Raw genomic sequence first — 16,981 nt, 5'->3', positions numbered from 1 at the left:
GATTTCGTAATCTTTCTGACCTCTGGTCTTTTGAACAGGCAGCCTGAGCTTTGAAAATGCAGGCCAAGCGCAGTGGCTCTCACCTGTAATCCCAACACTTGGGGAGGCCAAGGTGGGTGGATTGCTTGAGCTCATGAGTTCCAGACCAACCTTAGCAAAAAGCGAGACCCCGACACTACTATACATAGGAAAACTGAGGCAAGAGGATTGCTTGACCCCAAGTTGGAAGTTGCTGTGAGCTATGATGCCATGGATGGCACACTACCTAGGGTGACAGCTTGAGACTCTGCCTCAAAAAGAAAAAATTATGTTTTTATATTTGATCAACATAAAATTATGATTTTTTTTTTGGTATTGTACCTTTGAAACTCTTTCTATGTTTTAAGCGTGTAGCTCATCCACTTCAGACTAGCCATATTTCAGGTACTCAGTAGCTGGTACACAGGACCAGTGGCTGATTCATTCAAGTGTGCTCTGAAGGCCAGGGGTGGGAGAAATGATGCCCTAAGAGAGAGCAGAGGGCTGGAAGGAGGATGTGTCCAGCTGGTGGGTCTCCAGACCACGCTTTGCACGTGATGCCTGATGGGAGCCCATCCCTCTTCCAGAAATTACTCACTGAACCAAAAATAAGACTCTAAGATTATGGCTACATAACTCTGCAAATATACTACAAACCATGAAATGCCATATTTGATATACAATTAAAACATGTGATTCCTGTGACTGTGCAGATTAGATGTGAATTCTAGCCTTCTGAGAGGCTGATAATTGCAGGCAGGGCATCGAGGGATTAGTGGCCCACACATACAAACCAACATCAAGGCCTCCTGCCTCTAACAAGGGCACTGGTGGGCAAAACACCAGCTGCGTCTCCTCCCGTGGCCTGCACAAAGCAGGAGAGAGCTCAGAACTGGACTGAGGAACAAGTGCCAGAACTCAGGAGAACTCAGAACTCTCTCTCTCAGCAGAGAGCCCAGAACTGGACTTGGAAACCCATGAGCAGTAGCTTTTAAGGGCCTGTCTACACTCTTAAGCATTCCTTCAGCACCTGGAAATGGGATTTGTCACATCACTCAGGAGCAACCTGATGTTCTCAGGGGTGTGGAGAACATGATTTCGGTTCAGGAGCCCTTTCACTTTGTCTTATAGAAGACCTACAACTCTTAACTCACAGATCCTTAGAATAATGTAATGGTGTCATTTATAAAGAATGACATTTCTAGGCAGGGAGTGGTGGCTTACGCCTGTAATCCTAGCTCTCTGGGAATCTGAGACAGGTGGATTGATTGAGTTCACTAGTTCAAGACCAGCCTGAGCAAAATCTAGACCACATCTCTACTAAAAATAGAAAAATGAGGCAAGAGGATTGCTTGAGCCCGAGTTGGAAGTTGCTGTGAGCTATGACACCATAGCACTCTACTCAGGGCGACAGCTTGAGACTCAAGAGAAAAAAAAAAAAAGAATATCATTTCTCAGTAATACCTACAAAGAAAATCTTACAATTATATATATATAATATATATATATATATATTTTTTTTTTTTCCCAGACAGAGTCTCACTATGTTGTCCTAGGTAGAGTGCCATGGCATCACAGCTCACAGCAACCTCAAACTCTTAGGTTTAAGTGATTCTCTTGCCTCAGCCTCCCAAGTGGCTAGGACTACAGGTGCCTGCCCTGCAACCACTAAGATTTCTATGTAACACCATGGTGTATAGTTACATGTAGAGTGCTCTCTTCCCAATTCTAATGCTGCACTGTCCTCTACTCGTTCACCTGCAATCATCTCACCACATCTGAGGATGCTCCTCAAAATCTATCACGATAATGTGTACATTTACCTTTGTTTGTACATTTACCTGTATGCAACAGGGCTGATGTGGAGTATGTTAGCCAGGTCTAATTAAAATGTTTATATGCTTTCTGGCTCGGCACCTGGAGCTCAAGCAGCTAGGGTGCCAGCCACATACACCTGAGCTGGCAAGTTCAAATCCAGCCCAGGTCTGCCAAACAACAATGACAATTAGAACCAAAAAAAAAAAAAAAAAATAGCTGGGTGTTGTGGTGGGTGCCTGTAATCCCAGCTACTTGGGAAGGCTGAGGCAAGAGAATCACTTAAGCCCAAGAGTTTGAGATTGTTGTGAGCTGTGACGCCAAGGCACTCTACCGAGCTTGAGACTCTGTCTCTAAATAAATAAATAAATGAACAAACAAACAAATAAAATGTTTATATGCTTTCTTTAAATATTGTGATAGAAATCGTTTGCAATAGTAGAGATAATTCTGTAATACAGCCCATCACAAATAGTGCTAATCAAAAATCTTCAAAAAATGTTTATTATTTTCCCATCATTGTCAAGGACTAATTTCATCTATTTTGTGCCATTTTAAAGGACATGTAATAGACCGTGTTATTTAGTTTGTAGGCATTTTAATACCCATTCCTATTGAATCAAAAAAACAAATGTACACTCTGGGAGACCAAGACGGGCAGATTGCTTGGGCTCAGGAGATAGAGAACAGCTTGAGCAAGAGTGAGACCCTGTCCCTAAAAATTGACATGTGTTGTGGCAGGCACTCGTAGTCCCAGCAACTTAGGAGGCTGAGGCAAGAGAATCTCTTAAACCCAAAGAGTTTGAGGTCACTATGAGGTGTGACACCCTTGCACTCTACCGAGAGCGACATAATGAGACTCTCTCAAAAACAAAAACAAAAAGCAATGGGATTGGGCAGCAAGACCCAGCACAAAATCTACATTTTCCATGTTTATTGTGCTTTATATGTGATCTTCTGGACACTCTGTAGTTTGAAATGTTGCTAATGCAATGAAAAATGTATTTAACTTGAGAGTTTAAGGCCATTTACAGGCTTGAAATGCAACATCCAGACCACTTAATTGAAATAAGAGGACAGCAGCATCAGGCCTATTAGAATGACTTATTCAAGAGACCAAAGATAGGCTCGGTGCCCGTAGCTTAGTGGTTATGGCGCCGGCCACATGCACTGGAGCTGGTGGGTTCTAACCTGCCAGGCCTGCTAAACAACAATGACAAAAACAACAACAAAAATTAGCCAAGCATTGTGGCAACATAATGAGACTCTGTCTCAAAAAAAAAAAAGAAAAAGAGAGAGAGAGAGACCAATGGTAACAGTTGTTGCCAAGGATGTGGACAAAAGGCACCACCTGTATATTCTTGGTGGGAATCTAGTACCACCATTATTAAAATGTGTAGGTTGTTCAAAAAACTAAAAATCAAAGTACCTTATGATATTAATTCCACTTTGGGATAATATAAAAAATAGTATTAATAATGGCTTGGTACTTTCTGGACAGCCCTCACCCATCAAAAGGAATGTAAATCATTATGTTGAGGAGATATGCACATTTCCACAACAGTGCCCATCAGCAGATACTAGTAAGCTTTCAAAAGGAAGGAAATTCTGTCATTTGTGACAACATGGATGGAACTGAAATATATCAGAGTAAGTAAACAAGCCAGTCACAGAAAGACAGATAGTGCCTGATGTTACTGTTATGGACCCACCAGGTTCTTGCCCTTCGTGCACTAACAGTTAACCAATACTCCAAACAGCAGTTGTATCAGAGAAAGTTTAATAATTGATTGTCCACCAAAAGAGGAAGTGACAGGGAACCTCACATCTGCCTCCCCAAAGGGTCTTAGACTGAAGTTTTTGAGGGAATTTTTGTGGCTAAAGCACTGAGGTGCTGATGCATTGGGGGTGTGGGAGATTAAAACAGGAGCGAGCGTGCAAAAACATTCTTGCAGTCAGTTCCTCAGAGGGGGTCTTCACACTGGCTGGTTAATAATAATGCATTACATCATTCAAAAACAAAAAAATATAATTTTGATAGTCTCACTACAAAAAATGATTCACCATAAAAGTAATACATTAATTAGTTTCATTAAAATTTTCCATAATTTACATATATATCCCAAATATAATGTAATGACCTTGTACCACATAAATGTACCATATTATTATTTGTCAACAAAAAGACAAAGGCAAAGCACCTGAAGCTGTTTGCAGTTCTAGTAATATTGATTGCAAATCTTTAGCCACCACCTGGTGACCACCTCCCAATGGAAAAGTAACTACAGGGATGACAAGTGGCCACTTTGCCTCTAGAACCCAAATCAGGACTTAGCTCCTGGTTGTGCATGGGAATGTGTTCTTTCTTTCTTTCTTTCTTTTTTTTTTTTTTTTTTGTAGAGACAGAGTCTCACTTTACCGCCTTCAGTAGAGTGCCATGATGTCACAGGACTCAAAGCAACCTCTAGCTCTTGGGCTTCAGCGATTCTCCTGCCTCTGCCTCCCGAGCAGCTGGGACTACAGGCGCCCGCCACAACACCTGGCTATTTTTTGGTTGCAATTCAGCTGGGGCTGGGTTTGAACCCGCCACCCTCGGTATATGGGGCCAGCGCCCCACTCACTGAGCCACAGGCGCCACCCAGGAATGTGTTCTTTCAAAGAATTCTCACTGGTTATTGTCTGGCCCCAACAAAGATCTTGACTCCTCTTTGAAGCCCCTCACCCCCTACACTGGATCTGCTGGCCAGTCACTCTCCAGAAACTAAGCCTGAAACCTAAGGTTGAAGAAGAAACTCCCAGCTACAGAGGGTTCTGTAGCTCCACTGACATTACTGTTATTTGGATAAGTAGGATTTTTTTTGTTCAAGAAGACAGAGTTTACTTGTATTCAGTGGCAAACACACAAAGTTACACACACACCATTAGCAATAGTTTAATCTATGTGAACGCATTTTCTTCCAGGTATTATCAGTCCCATCCCCAATTCTATCTAGGTTGTATGATCTTCTCATTTCATGTAAAAAGTGGAAATTGAGTCTTCTTCATGTTTGTGACAAGAGTACACACCATCTTATTTTTTCTTTTTTTTGGTAGAGACAGAGTCTCACTTTATGGCCCTCGGTAGAGTGCTGTGGCCTCACACAGCTCACAGCAACCTGCAACTCCTGGGCTTAAGCGACTCTCCTGCCTCAGCCTCCCGAGCAGCCGGGACTACAGGCGCCCGCCACAACACCCGGCTATTTTCTTGTTGTTGTTGTAGTTGCCATTGTTGTTTAGCTGTCCTGGGCTGGGTTCGAACCCGCCATCCTCAGTGTATATGGCTGGCGCCCTCACCACTGTGCTACAGGTGCCGAGCCATTCTCCACAGTTGTTTCACAGGAGAGATACAGCAGAGTGGCCTGAACATGCTGAGCTAGTCCTAGTGTTTTCTGCACCTGTCGGCAGATCTTGGAGAGGGTATACCGGAACTCCTCCTCACATTCTTGCTTTTGCCACAGGTCTCATAGCACTTGTCATGTTGGTTGCAGCACTGTCAGGGAAGGGATACGAATGTTAGATGAACACCAAACAGTGGAGAGCCGCATCCATTCCGCGAGGAGGGTTTGTAACCATAACGGGAAAAGGTTTAGATCCGTCCCTGCACTTCTACAGGCAGAGCCCATCCTGCCCTCTTAGGAGGTCCAAGGCGCATTCAGGTAGGCGTCCAGACGGTCTTTAGGGCGGCCCTCCAGTCGGTACTCTGGGCCTGCTCCTGGCACCTGACCCTGGCGGCCAACAGGAGCAGCAGGAGGGTGAGCGCGGGCTGCGGGAGCAGGGCCATCCGCGCAGGGCTGGGCTCCTGGGGTCCCGGGAGCCGGGTGAGCCCCCAAGGAGCCCCCGGGACGCCCTACGCGGCAGGGCAGGCCCGGGCTCTGAGGCTGCCTCAGGCTCCGTGCCCACGCCTCCTTCCCGGCTGACCTGCGCACCCTATGTTGTGTATTTTGTTATACAAAAATGCATGTAGACATGTGTACATGTGATTGATGCCCCACACCACATGAGGAAACAGACAGCCACAGCCTGGCCACACCCTAAATATTCCTTTAATCTATTCCACTCATCTAAGCCCTTCAAAACTATGGACAGATCTGAAGACATGGGTTCCCTCCTCCTGAGCCCTCACACCTTCTCTACACTGTCTTATCTCCTGGGGGTGAAATTTGTCCCTTCCAAGCAGCAGGTGGGTGACAGCGTCTACTTGTCAACACTGCCTCCTTGCACGCACTGCTCTTTTTCTGGGTGCTGTGTCTTCCACAGTAGAGGAGAGATACCGGCTGAGAAGTGGGTGTTCTTTCACATTTGGAAGAAAACGAAGAGACCATTCATTTCTCTGAAGTCAGTAGCGTCAGAGCTCTCAAAACTGCACCTCAGTGTGGCAGCTGCTGGTCATGTGGGACTGCTGAAGACACAGACCTGGAGGATGGCTGGTCTGAGTGGAATGTGCTGGAAGCTTAAAGTTCACAGTGATTTTTAAGACTTAGTACCACAAAAAACTTTATTAATTATTATATTGATCACATATGTAAATATTATCTTTTTTCTTTTCTTCTTTTTTTGAGACAGAATCTCACTTTGTATGCTGTGGCATCATAGCTCTCGGCAACCTCAAACCCTTGGTTCAAGTGGGGTTTTTTTTTTTTGGAGACAAAGTTTCACTATGTAGCCCTCTATAGAGTGCTGTGGTGTCACAGCTCACAGTAACCTCCAACTCTTGGGCTTAAGCAATTCTCTTGCCTCAGCCTCCCAAGTAGCAGGGACTACAGGAGTCTGCCACAAAGCCTGGTTATTTTTAGAGATGAGGTCTCTGCTCTGGCCCAGGCTAGTCTGGAACCTGTGAGCTCAGGCAATCCACCCCCCTCGGCCTCCCACAGTGCTGGGATTACAGGCATGAGCCACCACACCGAGCCTAGATAAATCGATGAATTACATAAATTCATCCAAGTATTAGTCTCAGTCTTGTGCAGGGTGGAGGATTTGTGACAGAAGATAACTTTGTTCTGTATTCTGGTCATCTGGATATTGTAATTTAGTGATAAATTCTCTAAGACAGAATTTAGCAACTCATAGGTGTTTACTGAATGACTTTTTACCATGAAAGTAACAATTAAATGAACTATTGTCTGAAATTGACAGGTCCTTTTGCTTTCTCTGTTGAGATATAAAAGTGAAGTGCCTCACAGTTTCTTTCTTTCTTTTTGAGATAAAATCTCACTCTATTGCCCAGGCTAGAGTGCCATTGCATCATAGCTCACAGCAACCTCAAATTCTTGGACTCAAGAAATCCTCTTGCCTCGGCCTCCTGAGTGGCTGGAGCTATAGGCATGTGCCACGACACCTGACTAACTGTTGTATTTTTAGTAGAGATGGGGTGTCCCTCTTACTTTGGCTGGTCTGGAACTCCTGAGCTCAAGCAATCCGCCAGCCTTGGTCTAAGAGAGTGCTGGGATTATAGGCATGAGGCCCCGTGCCCAGCCTGCCTTAGGGTTTCTAGAATATTATTGTTATCAGATGAAAATGGTCCGGCCATCTTTCACTGTCAGCCAAAATATAGAGACAGGGATGGGTCCACTAAACTTTGTCAGAAGGCCAGCAATTTTGGAGAACAGTGAGAATAGTCTCTCTAAAACTGTTGTTTTTTCATTTTTAAAATTATAGTTTTATATATAATGGTTTATAGTAAAAACCACAATAATCTTTATTTTAAATAATAAATAGCACAACTCAGGAAGTGCTGAGGAAGCTCAGCACGACACAGCCTCGCACCTGCACCCCGTGTCCTCCGCCGCCCGTCCCCAGAGAACCATGGCAGCTGGCAGCACTGCTGCCAGTGAGGAGGAGCGCAGCCTCCGGGAATGTGAGCTCTATGTGCAGAAGCACAACATTCAGGCTCTCCTCGAGGATTCTATTGCACCGTCCGACCTGAGAGACCAATGGCATTCCTCAGGGAATACTTTAAGAGGTTGGAGAAGGAGGAGGCAAAACAGATTCAGAATCTGCAGAAGGCAGGCACTCGTACAGACTCAAGGGAAGATGAAATCTTTCCTCCTCCACACAACCCAATGGTTAAGGGTCAGAGACAACGAGGCGCTATCAGCGCTGAAGTCTACACAGAGGAAGATGCTGCTTCATATGTTAGAAAGGTTATACCAAAAGATTGTAAGACAATGGCCACTTTAGCCAAAGTCATCGAAAAGAATGTGCTGTTTTCACATCTCGATGATAGTGAGAGAAGTGATATTTTTGATGTCATGTTTCCAGTCTCTTCATTGCAGGAGAAACTGTTATTCGGCAAGGTGATGAAGGGGATAACTTCTATGTGATTGATCAAGGAGAAATGGATGTGTATGTCAACAATGAGTGGGCAACCCGTTTTGGGGAATGAGGGCGTTTTGGAGAATTTGCTTTGATTTACGGAACCTCTGAGCAGCCACTGTCAAAGCAAAGACCAATGTGAAATTGTGGGGTATTGACCGAGACAGCTATTGAAGAATCCTCATGGGAAACACACTGAGGAAGCAGAAGATGTATGAGGAATTCCTTAGGTAAAATGTCTATTTTAGAATCTTTGGATAAGTGGGAACGTCTTACAGTAGCTGATGCATTGGAACCAGTCCAATTTGATGATGGGCAGAAGATTGTGGTGCAGAGAGAACCAGGAAGAGTTCTTGATTATTTTAGAGGGGTCAGCTGCTGTGCTACAACGTCGTTCAGAAAATGAAGAGTTTGTTGAAGTGGGAAGATCAGGGCCTTCTGATTATTTTGGTGAAATCACACTAGCACTACTGATGAATCGTCCTCGAGCTGCCACGGTGGTTGCGCGTGGCCCAGTGAAGTGTGTCAAGCTGGACTGACCTAGATTTGAACGTGTTCTTGGCCCATGCTCAGATATCCTCAAACGAAACATCCATTAGTACAACAGTTTCGTGTCACTGTCTGTTTGAAATCTGCCTCCTGTGCCTCCCTTTTCTCCTCTCCCTGATCCATGCTTCACTCATGCAGACTGCTTTATTTTCCCTATTTGCAGCGCCAAGTGGCCACTGGCATCACAGCTTCTTGTCTGTTTATATTAAAAGTCGCTTTTTTTACACCATTTTTAATTTGGAGCATTAACTGAATGCTCATACACAGTTAAATAAATAGAAAGAGTTCTATGGAGACTTTGTTGTTACTGCTTCTCTTTGTGCAGTATTAGTATTCCACCTGGGCAGTGAGTGCCATGCTTTTTGGTGAGGGCAGATCCAGCACCAAGTGAATTACCATAAGTAATGACGCAACCGTGCGAGATTTTTTTTTTTAAGTGACATAATTTTCCAGTTATGAGCTTTTTTTTTTTTTTTTTTTGTAGAGACAGAGTTTCACTTTATCGCCCTCAATAGAGTGCCGTGGCATCATACAGCTCACAGCAACCTCCAACTCCTGGGCTTAGGCGATTCTCTTGCCTCAGCCTCCCGAGTAGCTGGGACTACAGGTGCCCACCACAATGCCCGGCTATTTTTTTGTTGCAGTTTGGCCGGGGCCGGGTTTGAACCCGCCACCCTTGGTATATGGGGCCGGCACCCTGCTCACTGAGCCACAGGCGCCGCCCCAGTTATGAGCTTTTTTAGACTGTGGCCATATATACTTTATTTCTTTATAAAATAAACAATTTCTCATGAAGCCTAAGGATTAGGAAAAATGGATGTAGAAAAAAAATCCTAGTTTAGTAGAAAGGTATGCGATTAAACTAGTTTTAGGGTTGAAAAATGTCCATTTTGCTAATTATCAGATGGATAGATCATTTTTTTCTTTTTACCAGAATTTTTGTTTGCCAAGCTAATTTGGCTGGTTTTATTCATATCTTAGTAATGTTTCCTCTCCAATTCTGGAATATTTTAGGTGTGGCCATCTATGCCTGCCATTTGAATTTGAAACCAAATCATAGGTTATATGGGTTATGGTTTAATTACATCTGCCCCAGCTCATAAGTTCTGATTACACCTTTACCCAGCTAGTGCCAAATACTGATCATAAGGTGCTGAATTGAGGATAAGAATTTGAGGTCTATATCCTTGGTTGTTAACTCAGAACTTTTGGTTAATATACAACCTTCAGTTGACTCCAGTATAATCTTCTATGTTTATTAAACTCTGATTCCAGGAAACTGGATTTGCTGAGAGTAGGTACAATGGGGGAAATGTCATAACAGAGAAATGAAGGTGATTTTGCTAAAGGGAGAAATGCCAGGTAGATAAAGTTCAGTGTTGGGAATTTTCCTGACTAAATTCATTGGAACGTGAGATTTGGGAAGAAATTTTTTGCTTTGGTTTAGCCTTTTTTTCCTCCTCATGTCAACTAGAATTTCTGGTGGGTTAGGAATGGGGTAGATGTATCTGTGCTGTTTCAGATTGGTCTGAGAGGCCATCCTGCTGAAACTCCTGCTTTCCTAGCTAGCATTTATTTCTCCAGAAAACTTTTTTAAAAGTAAACTTGTGTTTTGAGTCTTAACTGTTATTTCAGTATTTTCTAGCCTTATGTGTTACATTATTCCATTGAAAGCCAATGGTTTATTTTTTCTTACTGTTATTGTTTTAAACAAAATTTCACAGTTCTGTAATGTAGGCACTTTTATTTTTATTGTGATTTATATATAAGGTAGGGCTATATTTGGGAGTGACTTGCAAGCATTTTCCATCTGTGTGCAACTGGCTCTGATTATTGATTCCCTCTCTTACCCTTTCCCAAGTAATTTAAATTGGTCATGGTAGAATTTTTTTCATAGATTTGAAAAGCTTTTAGGGTGTTCCTATGTTTGGAGTATAAATCTGGGGAAAGACGTTTTATTTACATTTTAGTATGGGATAGAAAGCCACTTTGTTACAATATTTTAATTTCCAAAAAATTCTATGTTAAATGAGGGTTTTCTGATCTATACTTTGTGTTTAGCTATCTTTTTATTTTTAAAAATTAAAATAAAAATTATGTTCTGATAAGCTTAAAAAAAATAGCACAACTCAGTGACAATCTATTAAAGCATTTTCAATTTAAAAATTAACTTCTTACTGGGAGGCCGAAGCAAGTAAATTGCTTGAGCTCAGGAGTTCGAGACCAGCCTGAGTAACAGCAAGACTCTATAGCTACTAAAACTAGAAAAACTGAGGCAAGAAGGATCACTTGAGTCCAAGAGGTAGAGGTTGCTATAAGCTATGAGGACAACATTGCACTCTACCCAAGACAACAACTCCAGACTCGGTTTCAAAAGAAAAAGTTAATTTCTTTTCCTTTTTTTTTTTTTTGAGACAGAGTCTCGCTTTATCACCCTTAGGAGAGTGCCATGGCATCACACAGCTCACAGCAACCTCCAACTCCTGGGCTTAGGGGATTCTCTTGCCTCAGCCTCCGGAGGAGCTGGGACTACAGGTGCCCACCACAATGCCCAGCTATTTTTTTGTTGCAGTTTGGCAGGGGACGGGCTTGAACATGCCACCTTCGGTATATGGGGCCAGCGCCCTGCCCACTGAGTCACAGGTGCTGCCCCTAAAATGGTAAAATTTTAAAATATTTCATGTAATAGGAAGAACTTAAGAAATAAAGTATAGGTACATGCAATGTCCTTGATAAATATCACAAACATCAAGTTGTATAAAAGAAAGCAGAACCAAAGTATACATACTTGGCCAGGCGAGGTGGCTCTAACCTGTAATCCTAGCACTCAGGGAGGCCGAGTCAGGTGATTCCCTGAACTCACACGTTCAAGACCAACAAGAGCAAAAGTGAGACCCTGTCTCTACTAAGATAGAAAACACTGAGGCAAGAGGATCGCTTGAGCCCAGGAGTTGGAGGTTGCTGTGAGCTATGATGCAACAGCACTCAACCCAGGGGCAACAGCTTGAGACTCAGTCTCAAATAAAAAAAAAAAAAAAAAAAAACCAGGGTGGCACCTGTGGCTCAGTGAGTAGGGAGCCGGCCCTATATACCGAGGGCGGCAGATTTGAACCCTGCCCCGGCCACACTGTAACAAAAAATAGCCAGGCGTTGTGATGGGCACCTATGTCCCAACTACTCGGGAGGCTGAGGCAAAAGAATCGCCTAAGCCCAAGGAGTTGGACGTTGCTGTGAGTTGTGACGGGCTGAGTTGGGTGGATTCCCTAAGTTCACACGTTCAAGACCAACAAGAGCAAAAGCGAGACCCTGTCTCTACTAAAATAGAAAAAACTGAGGCAAAAGGATCGCTTGAGCCCGGGAGTTAGAGGGTGCTGTAAGCTATGACGCAACAGCATTCAACCCAGGGGCAACAGCTTGAGACTCCATCTCAAAAAAAAACAAAAACAAAGTATACATACTGTATAATTCAATTAATATAAAATTTAAAAAGCAAATCAACCTGAGTCTTGCATCCAGCAATGATAAAGCAATTTGTTGAACTAACCATTTCATGCATGACAATGATAAAATGTGGCTAAAATATTATATATGCATATATAGAAACATGTAATAGTAAACAAGACTGATATAGATGTAAAAAGTATGGGTGGCGCCTGTGGCTCAGTGAATAGCGCGCCAGCCCCATATACGGAGGGTGGCGGGTTCAAACCCAGCCCCGGCCGAACTGCAACCAAAAAATAGCCTGGCGTTGTGGCGGGCGCCTGTAGTCCCAGCTGCTCGGGAGGCTGAGGCAGGAGAATCGCGGAAGCCCAAGAGCTAGAGGTTGCTATGAGTCCTGTGACATCATGGCACTCTACCCAGGGCAGTAAAGTGAGACTCTGTCTCTACAAAAAAAAAAAAAAAAAGAAGAAGTACATGTGTATGAGAATATCAGCTGGCTTCTACCATAGAATAGGTAGGGATCAGACTTTTGAGTTCCCCCAAGTTAACTGCCTCCTAGAAAAATAACAGCATTATTATTTAAATGAATTCAACAAATACTCATATAGTTTCTTTTTTTTTTTTTTTTTGAGACAGAGTTTCACTATGTCGCCTTTGGTAGAGTGCCATGGCATCACAGCTCACAGCAACCTCCAACTCTTTGGCTAAAGCAATTCTCTTGCCTCAGCCTCCCAAGTAACTTGGACTATAGGCACCCGCCACAATGCCTGGCTATTTTTTAGTTGTAGTTGTAGTTGTTTGGCAGGCCTGGGCTGAATTGGAACTCACCAGCCCCTGTGTATGTGGCTGGCGCCAAAAGCACTGAGTTACGGGTGACAAGCCATTCATATAGTTTCTATTAAACAATTTTAAAATTTATAATGTGTGAAGAAACAAAAACGTAATTCTACACAAGATAAAAATCAGGTAGTAGAAGGTGTTCTTAAGATGTCTAAAATGTTGCGATTAGCAGACATTAATTTGAAACCAGCTATTATAAATATGTTTACAGAAGTAAATTGGTAAAATACGCTCATAATAAATGTATAGATACATAACAGCAGAGAAATGAGAACTATAAAAGGACCCAAACATAAAGATAATATAAAAATTACTTTTGAACTTGTCAGCAAAGTATAAATAGAAAAAAGAATTATATGCAGGTTCGTTAAAATTACCTAACATGGGGCGGCGCCTGTGGCTCAAAGGAGTAGGGTGCCAACCCCATATGCCAGAAGTGGCAGGTTCAAACCCAGCCCTAGCCAAAACTGCAAAAAAAATAAATAATAAATAAGACTAATTAAAAAAAAATTATCTAACATGAAGGAAAGAGTAGAAAAAGTCTGAAGAAAAATGAACAGAACCAGGCGGCACCCGTTGCTCAGTGGTTATGGCACTGGCCACATACACCCAGGCTGGCAGGTTCAAACCCGGCTCCAGCCTACTAAACAACAATGACAACTGCAACAAAAAAAATAGCCGGGCATTGTGGCAAGCACTGTAGTCGCAGCTACTTGGGAGGCTGAGGCAAGGGAAGCACTTAAGCCCAAGCGTTGGAGGTTGCTGTGAGCTGTGACATCAAAGCACTCTACTGAGGGCAACATAGTGACACTCTGTCTCAAGAAGAAAACAAAGAAAACAAAACAAAATCAGCAACTGATAGTTGAAAATTTGGAGAATATCTAAAGTTCTAAATCTAAAAAAGTTACCAAATCCCTAAAGAAAAATACAAATAACATAAAACCTAAGTAAATAATAGTGAAACTTTTTTTTTTTTTTTTTTTTGTCGAAACAGAGTTTCACTTTATGGCCCTCGGTAGAGTGTCATGGCATCACACAGCTCACAGCAACCTCCAACTCCTGGGCTTAAGCGATTCTCTTGCCTCAGCCTCCCGAGTAGCTGGGACTACAGGTGCCGGCCACAACGCCCGAATAGTGAAACTTTTAAAAGTCAAAGATAGTCAATCTTGAATGCAGCTGTTTAGAAAACACATCACTTGCAGGGAGAAATAATGTGATTGATGGATGATATGTCATCAAAAACAACAGACACGTAACAATTAAATTACTTTTTTTATTTTTTGTAGAGACAGAGTCTCACTTTATCTCCCTGGGTAGAGTGCCGGGGCATCACAGCTCATAGCAACCTCCAACTCCTGGGCTTTGGTGATTCTCTTGCCTCAGCCTCAAGAGCAGCTGGGACTACAGGCACCCGCCACAATGCCCACTTTTTTTTTTTACTGTTGTTGTTAGTTTGGCCAGGGCTTGGTTTGAACTCACCACCCTTGGTATATGGGGCTGGCACCCTACCCATTGAGCCACAGGCGCCACCCTTTTTTTTTTTTTTTTTTTGAGACAGAGTCTTTCTCTGTTGCCCAGGCTAGAGTGCTGTGGCATCAACTTGGCTCACAACCACCTTCAACTTGGAGTTGAAAGGATCCTCCTGCCTCAGCCTGCCAAGAAGCTGACACAAGAGTTGCCTACCACAATACCCAGGTAATTGTTTCTATTTTTAGTAGTGATAGGGTCTTGCTCTTGCTCAGGCTGCTTTCAAACTCCTGAGCTCAAGGGATTGTCCTGCCTCAGCCTCCCAGAGTGTTAGGATTAAAGGTGTGAGCCACCACACTCAGCCTGAAAGTATGTTTTTTAAGTGTGGAAAGAAAAATCTATCCGAATCAGTCTAAACCCACCCGCAACTGTAAGTTCAGTAGCAGTGAGACTGCAAACCTGAAAGCCCTTACCTGTGAACTGTTTTGGTGTCTTTGGACTTGGCACTCAGTTGAACTGCCTTGGGGAGAGCCTGAGTGGGAGTGCGGAGAACTTTGGCCATTGTCTAGGGCCCCAGTCTGAGCTGCTGAGCCAGACGGAGCTAATAGTGTTTGGTGGTGGGCCACAGGGAGCCATTGTGAGTGATCTGCCCCAGCAAGCTCCGCCCTCAGGGTCACAGAGCTAGAATTGGGTGGGAGCCGGTAACCTAGCAACTGAGTAGCCTAAGGGTGGGGTCTGAGCCACCTTGCAACCCTAACCCTCAGGGGCAGAGTGAGACCAGTTTTGGCACACTGGGTAAGTGGATAGCCACTTCAGCAGTGATTCCAGTGACAAGCACTTTCCTGGGAAAGCTTCTGCTCAGCAAGTTTACAAGTTCAAAGTGCCTTTTAAGTGGGCTGAAGAGAGATTTAGGGTGTCTACCTGCTGGGGTTTGAGAAATCAGCAGCCTCCAGTTGTATCAGAACTGTAATTAACATCTCATACGCCAGAAGACCATGTGTTGCCCAGACAATATTCAACAACATATACATACTGCTTTGTTTTTGGTTGTGTTTTGTTGTTTTTTGTTGTTGTTGTTGTTTTGTTTATTTTGATATTGTTGATGTCGTTTTGTTTTTTAATTTCAACGTTTTCCGTACAGATCTTTTTTCTTTCTCAATTTTTCTAGTTTAATTATAATTTCCCATTGCTGCTTTTTTCAATAACTAGAACTTCATTTTTGCTAGTGTTTCTACTGATATTATTTGGTTTTCCACCCAATTTTCTCCCATAAAGTTTTCTGTCTGCTTTTTTTTGGTTTGATTTATAGCATTTTTGTCTTTCCTCTCTATTTGGTGGAGGTGGGGTACTGTTTCTGATCAGGTTAGCAAAGAGCTGCAGCCCTCAAGGGAACCACCCAACTGGGCACCCCCAGAAGGTGGGGTTTTTTTAAGGTTGTGTCAAAGTACCCTACTGTACACCTATACTGCTCTAGCTCCCTCTTTCTGTGCCTCTCTTCTTTTTGTTAATATTCCTTTTACCCACCCCCTCTCCGTTCTCTATTTTTTTTTTCACTCAGTCCTCCTTTCTTTCATCCCTTTCTTGCTCTTCAACCTTCTCCCCCGTCTGTTCCTGTACCAAAAGAACTCATTGAACCCTCAGTCCACAAGCACGAGATTTTAAAGAGCAAAAGGAAGTGAAAGGAAAATTAGGGCAAGGAAACAGATAGAAGAAATCACTCATGAGGAAGAATCAGCAGAAAACTCCAGGCAACATGAAGAACCAGTCCAGAACAACCCTGCCAAGGGACCATGAGGTAGCTACTGCAGAGGATTCCAACTATAAAGAAATGTTAGGAATGACAGAAAGGGAATTTAGAATACATATGATGAAAATAATGAAAGAAATGATGGAAACAATGAAGAAACTGCTAATAAAATGGAAAATAACCAAAAGGAAATCCAAAAACAGAATCAAATAAGAGATGAACGATATGAAGAATATAAACAGGATATAGCAGAGCTGAAGGAACTGAAACAGTCAATTAGGGAACTTAAAGATACAATGGAAAGTATCAGCAACAGGTTAGACCATGCAGAAGAAAGAATTTCAGAGGTAGAAGACAAAGTTCTTGAGATAACTCAGATAGTAAAAGAGGCAGAAAAGAAGAGAGAGAAAGCAGAACGTTCACTGTCAGAATTATGGGACTTTATGAAGCGTTCCAACATACGAGTTATAGGAATCCCAGAAGAGTAAGAAGAATGCCCCAGAGGAATGGAAGCCATACTAGAGAATATTATAAAAGAAAATTTCCCAAATATCACCAAAGATTCTGACACACTGCTTTCAGAGGGATATCGGACCCCAGGTCACCTCAACTCTAACCGAGCTTCTCCAAGACACATTGTGATGAACCTGTCCAAAGTCAAGACAAAAGAAAAGATTCTGCAAGCTGCCAGGAGTAAGCGCCAGTTGACCTACAGGGGCAAATCCATCAGAGTGACCACAGACTTCTCTAATG

The 16,981-nt window shown here is 43.0% G+C and overlaps 1 pseudogene; it reads left to right on the top strand.

Moving 5' to 3' along the window:
• The first annotated feature begins 7,674 nt into the window (after positions 1-7,674).
• Positions 7,675-9,111, top strand: LOC128572688 (cAMP-dependent protein kinase type I-alpha regulatory subunit-like; annotated as a pseudogene).
• The last annotated feature ends 7,870 nt before the right edge of the window (positions 9,112-16,981 follow it).

The sequence above is a fragment of the Nycticebus coucang genome, chromosome 20 (assembly GCF_027406575.1).
Source record: "Nycticebus coucang isolate mNycCou1 chromosome 20, mNycCou1.pri, whole genome shotgun sequence".
NCBI lineage: Eukaryota > Metazoa > Chordata > Mammalia > Primates > Lorisidae > Nycticebus > Nycticebus coucang.
This window is presented reverse-complemented; position numbering and strand designations above follow the sequence as displayed.